General features: G+C 42.6%; 1 long non-coding RNA gene across 1 annotated transcript; it reads left to right on the top strand.

Moving 5' to 3' along the window:
• The first annotated feature begins 1,587 nt into the window (after positions 1–1,587).
• On the top strand, positions 1,588–3,611 carry LOC103635712 (uncharacterized). Its single transcript, XR_002264141.3, has 3 exons — positions 1,588–1,831; positions 1,968–2,822; positions 3,462–3,611. It is a non-coding gene; the product is annotated as an uncharacterized lncRNA (long non-coding RNA).
• The last annotated feature ends 6,210 nt before the right edge of the window (positions 3,612–9,821 follow it).

Raw genomic sequence — 9,821 nt, 5'->3', positions numbered from 1 at the left:
ATCGCGAGCGTCTACCGAAGCTAGCCGGGGCCTCCACCGGCGAAGTAAAACACCAGAGCGCCACTTATTTCTCGTCGTCGCTCCTCCGCCGTCGTGGGTCCTCTATGCTACGTAGCCGAAGTTGACGCGTGCACGACTCATGATATGAATGTTTTCCCTAATTTAGGGTTTATCTCCGCAACGATTATGTTGGTTCACTATTGAGTTTTAATCACCGGAAGGTCATGTCATCGCACTAGTACAATTTGGTGGCATACATTGGACGAGCCATGTATAATCATGTACAACCACTACAAAACAAACCCCCTATAGCAACGTACACCTAGCAACGTATAGTTATATGTGTTGGAAGTGATTAGATCCCAACGCTTGTTATGCGTTGGAAGACACATCCGTTGAGCAACAATGGTAGTGGCAACATTTAACATGCGTTGCAAACCGTATCCGTAGAGTAACTACGATCATAGCAACGTTTACCATGTGTTACAACTGTATGCGTAAAATAACTAGAATAGTGGCAACGTTTACATGCGTTGCAAGCCATATATGTGGCATGATTTTGGTACATGGGCAAATTCGTTTAGTGTTTTTTACTTATTGAAACATTTGGTGTATTTATGTTTCTGTTTATTTAGCAAAAAATATACAAAATATGGCTTCAGCTAGGCTCTGTCTTTGTTTATTTGGCAAAAAATCTCTACTACACCTTAAGGCTGGAGCGAGGGCGTCCACCACCCTTACCGTGCCCCCGCTCCAGCCCCCGCCCGCACCGTCTTCCTCCCTGCAATCACGCCCCAGCCCGCGCCATCCCTTCCCTGCAATCTCGCCCCCGCCAGCGCCGTGTCCCCGCCCCCATCTCCCGAAGCCGTCCGCGACCGCTACCCAGCTTTCCTCTCCCCGCGCCGAAGCCGTCCGCGACCGCTGCCCTGCTTCCCTCGCCCCGCGCCGAAGCCGCCCACGACCGCTGCCCTGCGCCGCGTCCGCTGCCCTGCGCCGCGTCCGCCGTGACAGGGATCCGGGATTCGATGCCTCCCCCCGGTGATGCCCGGATCCACGACCGCCGCAGTCCAACCCCGTCCTCCGTCCGTGACCGCTCCATGGTGGCGTAGGCGCTAGAGGCATCCACGGGGACACCGTGACCCCACCCTCGTTCGACATCGGCACCACTCCCCCAGACCACTGCCGGATTCCATCGTAGGAGCTCCTCGCTCGGGGGGCGGGGGGGGGGGGGTCGACACGACTGGCGGCCGAACAGATCGAACGGAGATACATGCAGCCGGAGCGCCATCGAGTTGGGAAGGTTTACCTCGGAACGATCGGCTGGAGCGATGCGGTGCGGAGGTCGCTGGCGTCGCGGTCGGGGTACTGTGGCGGTGCGAAGTGGGGAGCTCGCTTGGGGGGACCTCGTGACCCCGCCCTTGTTCGACATCGGCACCCCCTCCCCTAGACCACTGCCAGATTCCATCGTAGGAGCTCCTCGCTCATGCCCGCTTCTTCACCGGCGATTCAGGAGGCCATGCCCCTTCGTCGTGTCCTGCCTTTTGGCCACAGAGCCACCCCTCGTCGCCTCTCCGACCCGGCCGCGTCCCGCCTCAGTTGATGGATGGGTGGGACGGCAAGGCCGTGGTGTACCCTCACCGCGCGCGAGAGCTGGTGCTGCGATTAGCTCCTTGACAGTTCCACCCACACCTACGTGTGCTCTGCCTCGCCGCATCCTGCCGCTCTACGCCGACATCGACACCAACAAGGCGTGTGGCCTCGGCCTCGGCGACCGCATCGGCAGTCGAGGCACCTCCCATTGGTGTCGCGGTGGAGGGAGCGAACAACACAGGTGTAGGTTTGTTGCGAATCTCATTCCCTTTCTCTGAATCCTGCTCCACCAGACGTGCTCCCACAGTGAGCACCGCTCGTCATTTTATTATAGATCTTTGTGATTTTTAACCATCTAATCTTTATAATCTTACCAGCTGCTTGTGGGGTGGGGACAGTGAGGCAGCAGGACTCAAGGTCCAGGATGATGAACAACAACAGTGGTGGCGACGCAGGAGGCCCTGGTTCAGGCATGGTCCGGGAGTGCCGGATGTCCCATTGGGGTCAATAGTAATTCACGATAATGCAGGGTGCTGTCAGCAAGAACATGGAGAGCCTTGCCGTCTCAGCCTTCCAATATTTTATGAATTTGGTGATTGGATAAAGGAACAGTCTTTTCCTTTTGCAGATTAAGTCAAAAGGGGTCACAATTACAGCGCTGTTGGCTAAGGCGACATCAACGGCTCTGCTTCAGCATCCTATGGTGAACTTGCAGCTGCAGGGATGGAAAGAGCTTCACATACAACAGTAGTATCAACATTGCTATAGCAGTGGCCATAGATGGTGGGTTGATTACATCGGTTCTTCAAGATGCTGGTAAGGTCAAACACTTTACCGTGCACAATGAATGTTGATTTTTTATGATTTATTTAAATGAGTGGTTACTTGTTGGTTTATGCGTCTTGACATTTATTCATTGTCAAGGAAACGTAAGGAGTTAGTTGATAAGGCGCGAGCAAAACAGTTGCAGCCCCATGAGTACAACTCTGATTTTTTTGCCTCATACACAAATATGAATATGTAGCACATCGTTGTATATCTTTTCTAATGCTCTGAATAAGATGTGGTGGTACAGTGCAGAATAATATGTTCTGTTTTTTTATTCAACTATTCAAATCTTATTTTTTATTCAGCTATTCAAATCATATTTTTTTGATTAGCTGATTGCCGGAGAGATTAAAATCAAAGGGGTTGAGCTGCAGGAGAGTTGCAGTTTGTCGTTCTTTTCCATGGTAGGAATTTTCATTGGGTTCATACAATTATTCTCTGTCGATGTTTACAAGAAAATAGTATCTAAAAACAAGATGCTTCTGTTCCATGAGGGTGTGATTGAGACTGAAACGGTGGGTACCAGAGTGAAGGAGTCGGAGGCAGTTGTAGTTGAGAAAGAGGTCGAACTGATAGATGAGCCTCAGATTCAAGAGAGCCCTCCAGTTCCTGCATTGTTGGATGATGAGGTGGATTTTGCTTAATCGTCACTTGCTATTAGAGAATCCGACATTCCCGTGAAAAAGGTGCTGATAATCGTGACAATCACTTCTGTTCGGCCACAACAACCATATTACTTGAATCAGCTAGCCCATGTTTTGAAAGCTGTATTGGCACCTCTTCTATGGTTAGTGGTGGAATGGCCTGAACAGTCCTATGAAACAGCAAAAACTATGTTACAGTCCACTCAGGTGGAAGAGGTCATTTGTAGATGTTTTTGTTTTCATATCTGAACTGTAATAGTAAGGTTACAATAATTTTTCACATAGCTGATGGAACTTCTGTTTGTGTGAAGCCAACAGATGGTCCCTCCTGCTCATTAGAAACCATTTTTTAAGACTTTTTCAGCCTCCTCTACTGCTCATGTTGCTGGCTTGTAACAGGTGGGCTAGGGGTTATCTAGAGATGACAAGGCCCTCAAGTTGGCTTTCCAGCACTGGATCGAAGCGATGAGTACAAACGGGCAGTGGGGATTGGTGGGTTTTACTGCCCATTCTTGCTCTTTTCATGGTACAATTATCCTGTTTTTTTCCTACAGTGATGTTTTATTTTGTGGCAACATCTTTCGACCATAAACAGATACACTCACTTTGACGAATGTCGTCATCCTCCGAACTGGCTCAGCCCACCCGCGTCTACGATCCCTGCCGGCGGCCTAAATCCACGCCCGACGTCCTCCATTCGTGTCTTCTTCGGTAAGATATCATTCTTGAGTAGCTGCATTACATGGCCTACAAAAAAATTACAGCCTTACTGCAAGATGGAAACTTTAGTGCGTTTTAACCTCTATATAAGTTCCACTTTCTTTTGTCATTGAGGATAGATTTCAGTTCATCTTTCTATTTGCATTTTAGTGGATCATGTGTGCCTTTCAGTATAATGTATAGTTAATTGTGATTGCTGCTACCTATTTAAGTCTGTTATTTGGCCCTCCATTTGCTGTCATTTTAATACATGCACATTGTGTCCACCTGAGTTCCTCTAAATTAGTTAATGTGTTCATGCCTCTATGGATCCTTAAAGTGAAATTATCTGCACTATTTCAGTAGAACATTATTGTGTTTCTATAACCTGATGGTGATATGATTGTTACCTCCATTAGTGTATATGAGGTAGTATCATTTCATAATTATTATTTGCAATGCACAAATGAATTGTATGAGGTAGTATCATTTCAGAATTATTATTTGCAATGCACAAATGAATTGTATGATGCAGTATCATCGTTCTTTGTTATAATTTCGTTTTAATTTCATAAGCTTAAGTTCATTGTGTGGATAATAGTAGCATTCACTGTCAAAGAGGTGGATGTAGAGAAGAAAGCAAGCAATATTGATACATGATTGATTATCATTCCCTGACCTTTACAATATCTGTTATGAATAGATCATCACAGTTTCTGAAATGGTCAGCAACAACTTGAGATTGAACTTTAGGAGATTGTGGAATGAGCAAGTCAAAACTAGATGAGAAGATAACTCTGTTATTAAATTATGCTTGTATTTGTGGAATTGGCAATTAAATACTTGGGTATTTATGCGGCCTTTCTCTATGCCCTGCAGGTTATCCGCTTGTTGCTTTTTGGGTATTCTGCTTACTCGCTTTTGGTTGTCCAACAAATCATGGTGAACTATTCTATATCACTTCTTCCTCCTTTTTTCTTTCCTTGTAGACATTCATGACATGTTCCAGGAGAAGTCGGGATATTATGAAGCACCTTCTTTTTCAGGCATGCATTGCTATGTGGAATATTATTTTATTATTGTGACATTATGCACTTGAGCTTTTAAGTATGCATTTGCTTGGTTGCAGAGCTTCTAAGTTTACTGCTCTTGAGCTTTTGCACACCTATATAGTTGTTGGGGGCCTACCTCACCGAAGGTCCTCAAAACATTCGTGTTTCAGAATTATAAAGTGTATTTCAGGTATATATTGGAGACCGGACGAAGGTAACTGTTGGTCACTCGTTTTCGATTGCTATATGGCATCAAAAACAAGGCAACACATAGTTAGAATGGAAAAACCTTTGCCCTCCTGTCAACACATAGTTTCCTTTTTTCCATACCACCTTCCTCGTGTTTAAAACGCTTCGGCATCAGCCTTTATTGAATCCTTCATCCTCTTGTCAATATATCTTCGGTGTATTGACAGGAGGGCAAAGGTTTTTCCATTCTAACTATGTGTTGCCTTGTTTTTGACGCCATATAGCAATCGAAAACGAGTGACTAACAATAGTCATGGTCTAGAGTAGAACAGTCCGTATAGGCATAGATCATCAGATTGATAGAACAGTCCATATAGGCACAAAACTTTATTACTAATAGAAGCCATGTGGTTTAGAAGCATATTTAATTTCTGGTGTCAAGTACTGTACTTTGTTTATCATTACCTTGTGGATCAATAGAAGTTTAAATTTTATTGGTTGGCCGAAAGTCCTTGGGCACAAACAACAGAATCTTGTAACACATGTTTATTCATGCGAGATTCTACTGATTTATATGTTCTAGTTTTTGCAGAGTTCCATGTGTTATGCACTGTTCATAGCCTTTCTCTAATTTGAATTGTTTCTTCCTTCCATGTGGTTTGTATTAACCTATTATATTTCATTTTCTTCATTTTTTCAGGAACACTACGAAGGTGAAGAGCTTGCATAAGAATGTACGTTTTGTTTCTTTTTTTATTTGGATCTAGATCATAATGACTTAAGATGAGCCATATGTAAATATATTTCTATAACTACGAATCAACTTCTTGACACTACTATGTAATGCGATTATAGATGTAATATATATTGTTTCTGCTTATTTGTCATGTGTGTGCGGTTGATTTGAAAAATATCAAATGTGCATTCTTCAGCATGTTGCTCAAAATAAAATAATTAAAAATTTTCATTTGTTTATTCCTTGCAACACATATAAATGTTGCTATAGCTCAAATCTAAACATTGCAACATCCTATGGCGATGAGTCAGTCATGGGCGGGAACAACACATGTAAGTGTTGTTGTATCTCATAGTTATTCGTTGTAGTTTAGCAACACTTATTGGAGGACATACCAACACATATATAAGTGTTGCAGTAGACTCTAGCAACAGCAGTATAAGCAACACATAATTATGCGTTGGTATAGACCCTAGTAACACTTATATGAGATTGTACCAACACATATATGCGTTGCTAAAAGGGGGGTCATTTTGTAGTGAACATGACAAGGACTTAATAATAGCTCCGCACCACTTTAAGTAAGTTATCGACATGGTTTTGAACTATAAATTATGGCAATCGTGATCTTAACATGTGTTTTCGTCTATGTCTATATAGTGACCACTACATTTGTATCATGATCTTTCCAAAGGATGGTAAAGTCGTGGTCTTCGACTCACTGAGAATGGAAAAGGCTACGTATAATGACTTCTTGAAGATTTTAGAGAAGTATGATTATTATTGCACACTTGTACTTATTACAACTTAACAAATGTATTCTTAATCTCACAATGCTATTCTTATATGCAGTGCATACCGTTTTTATTGGAAAGATCTTGGCGGCGAACATCCAGAGGACAAACCTAATTTGTCAATATCATTATTTTCATATGGTGACAAACAACCTCCGGGTACTGTCCTGTGCGGTTATTATGTATGCGAATGGTGTCGTGTCACCTTCCATTACATGGTCAATCGTGAGGATGTAAGTTCGCTATCATTGTCTATGTTGCAATTTTTATGTTATATTATTGCTCATCACATTACTCTTAGCACTGCTTGCTTTTTGCTTTCATTGCAGGTTCCTAAATCCAAGATCAATGCTGAATGGTTAGAAAGAGAGATGGTTTCCGTCGGCGTGGCTAAGGTTGTAAGAGACTTGCTTTACTTTATGCGCCGTGAAGTTCTTCATCAACAAGGGCTATTCTACAATACAAATGGAAATTTGCAAAAATTCCCAGAACTAAGTTTGTACATGATATCACACAGTGTTTAGGTCTTTAGTTAGGAACTTTAGATGTTTAGTTGTCTATGGAACTTTGAGATGTTTAGTTGTCTATGGAACTTGATATGTGTATAAATCTGTGTAAGACGATGGAACTTGATATGTGGATGAATCTGTGTATGGAACCTGTTATGGAACTTGATATGTATAAATCTGTGTATGCAATCTGTGTATAATCGGTGTATGAAATCTGTGTATATTTTGTGTTTGAAAATTCTGTATATGAATCTGTATATTGAAAACTGTCTATGATTTATATTGTATGCAGTCGGACTTATATAAAAAACTGTCTGTGATGTGTGGCTAACACAGACGGCTAGGATAAGAAACCGCATGTGATGTGTGTCTATCACAGGCAGTTCCTTTGAACTGGACCGCCTGTAATGTGTGTCTTTCACAGGTGGTTTTTGATTGACCGCCTGTGATGTTGTTTTACATCACAGGCGGTGCACCACAAGCGGTTCCTGGAACCGCATGTGTAGAGGCGAACCAAACCGCCTGTATAGAGGTTTGCTGTAGTAGTGTCGTGAGTCGATGATGGCACCGGCGTCAGTCGTGCATGCGCCACTGCGGCCTGGCGTCGGTTGGGGAAGACGTGTGCGGACTGTTGAATGCCACCCAAACGACCATGATTAAATCGTGCTTACCGCTTTGATAGGCTGGGGACCGTAGATTCGAGATCGGACGGCTCATAGTACACGGGCAGTGCAATCTAATTTGAGCGATCAGGTGGCGATCAGGCGACCAGGGTTGTGTACCTCTTCGGTTAAAGGTTTCGTCTAATCTGGTGCGTAGGATTTAGATCGAATGGCCGAAATCCCACGATATCCCTTCGCCGCAGCAAAAATATAGAGACCCTAGAGTTACGTGAAAATAACCAGCCGTCAAGATTAGTTAGAAAGTAGTCGAAATAGGTCCTCAGTTTTGCAAAATAAAAATTAAGCTTATGTAAAATGTTGGCCACCATCCAACGATGAGTAGATAAATATAAAATGAATATGGAAAATAATTTCAAGTATAAAATAAATCTAGAAACCTTAGAAAATCCATAACTTAATCGTTTTAACTTCGTTTTTAGTGGTTATCGAACTTGCGTTTTCGTAAAGGCCCGTATAATATTATTACGCAGTTTGTTCTCATGTTTTGGTGTAATGTTATCATATTCATTATTTTTTATTTATATGTATTGCTACGAGTAGAAGCAAGGTCACGAGAAACCTGAAGCTCAACTTTGAGAAGTGCCTAGAATCGCAAGTAAAAAAGGCAAGTTGTGTCCTTGACCACATTCTTTAACCTAATAATGTTCTGTTAATCACTGTGGCACTAGTAGGTTAAGCTGATGGGACCTAATAAGTTACCTAATTTGTTTACCCTACACCTTGCAAACTATTGAATTATTGGATTATCTTGCTATTGCTCTACGTGGTTTTGGGTTTAATGCTATATATAATTTATTATCATGTTCCAATATGATTTATTATTGCTGGTTTATGCTCATGCATGATAAGATAACCTTGTTTAATTGGAACATGGAGCGACCACACGAGAAAACAGTGCTACCACAAGGGTGGAATGAGACACCCTTAGCTAGCTAATTAGGTAAGCTAGTGAGGGACTACCTTACCCAAAAGGGACATTGACGTTATGAGGAGTTGTCGGTATAGGGATGTTCTCGGGTCGATCATGCTGCGATGGCTTTTCGGATGAGAGATTCCTATATCGCCCCCTTCTCAATGAATTCATAGCGTGTTTTCTCGAGCTATTGGAACTTTGTAAAGGCCTCGTAGTGTACGCTCGCCAACTCATCTTAGAAGTGTTTAAAGGGCCCGTACAACCTCGAGTGAAAAGGGAACACGACTTGTGAGTAAAGATGTGCAACCTATGCAGAGTGTGAAATTGGTATATCAGTCATGCTCACGGTCAATAGCGGCTCGGACCCTCACATGAGTAATTTATGAAATTAAACTTAACTTGTCATTTGCATTGCATTATCGGATTTAATATGAATTGTGATCAATTATTTAATTGGGTTGGTATACACTTATACTTAGTAATTGCTAATAAAATTTTGACCAACTTCTTTAAATCCAATGCTCAACCTTAATCATTCTCCTTGGTAAGCCTTACACTACGCATGAGCCTCCACCGTGAGCTCATGCACATTATTCCCCACACTTGTTGAACGATGAACGTATGTGAGCTCACCCTTGCTATAATCACACCAGGTCAAGAATAGGTAGCGCTGGAGGAACATGAAGGATACTACGATGAGTTCGGAGAGGCATAGGCCATCGTCTTCTAGTCAACTATGATGGTGGAGGATCGTTGTCGTCATATGATGTATATTACTTAGCTATTTTTGTACGAAATTCTATTATATAATAAAGATGTGACATTGATTTCTTTACCATGGGTCATCATATGTGTGAGACTTGATCCTAGCACACATTTGAGACACACTCGGGTTTGCCTTTAAATCTAGGTGTGGCAAGAATAGATAAGGGTATTCCTTTCTCATTGAGTCCTGACGCTCCTAGGTTGCTTATTCTTCTCCTTCGTGACTCCACTAGACTTCAGAGCTTTATTTCAAAATTCCTGGACTTGCAAACAACTGAGTCCAAAACTTTCACTAGTTTATCTCGGTACTGCAGGTGTTCCTAAACTTGGATTGATTCCTCTACGATGCGACTCTCTGGCACTTTCAAACATTTCCTGCACTAGGACACATGAAACACATTGTGGATATCTGACATTGA

This window comes from Zea mays, chromosome 8, assembly GCF_902167145.1.
Source record: "Zea mays cultivar B73 chromosome 8, Zm-B73-REFERENCE-NAM-5.0, whole genome shotgun sequence".
In the NCBI taxonomy this organism is placed as follows: domain Eukaryota; kingdom Viridiplantae; phylum Streptophyta; class Magnoliopsida; order Poales; family Poaceae; genus Zea; species Zea mays.
This window is presented reverse-complemented; position numbering and strand designations above follow the sequence as displayed.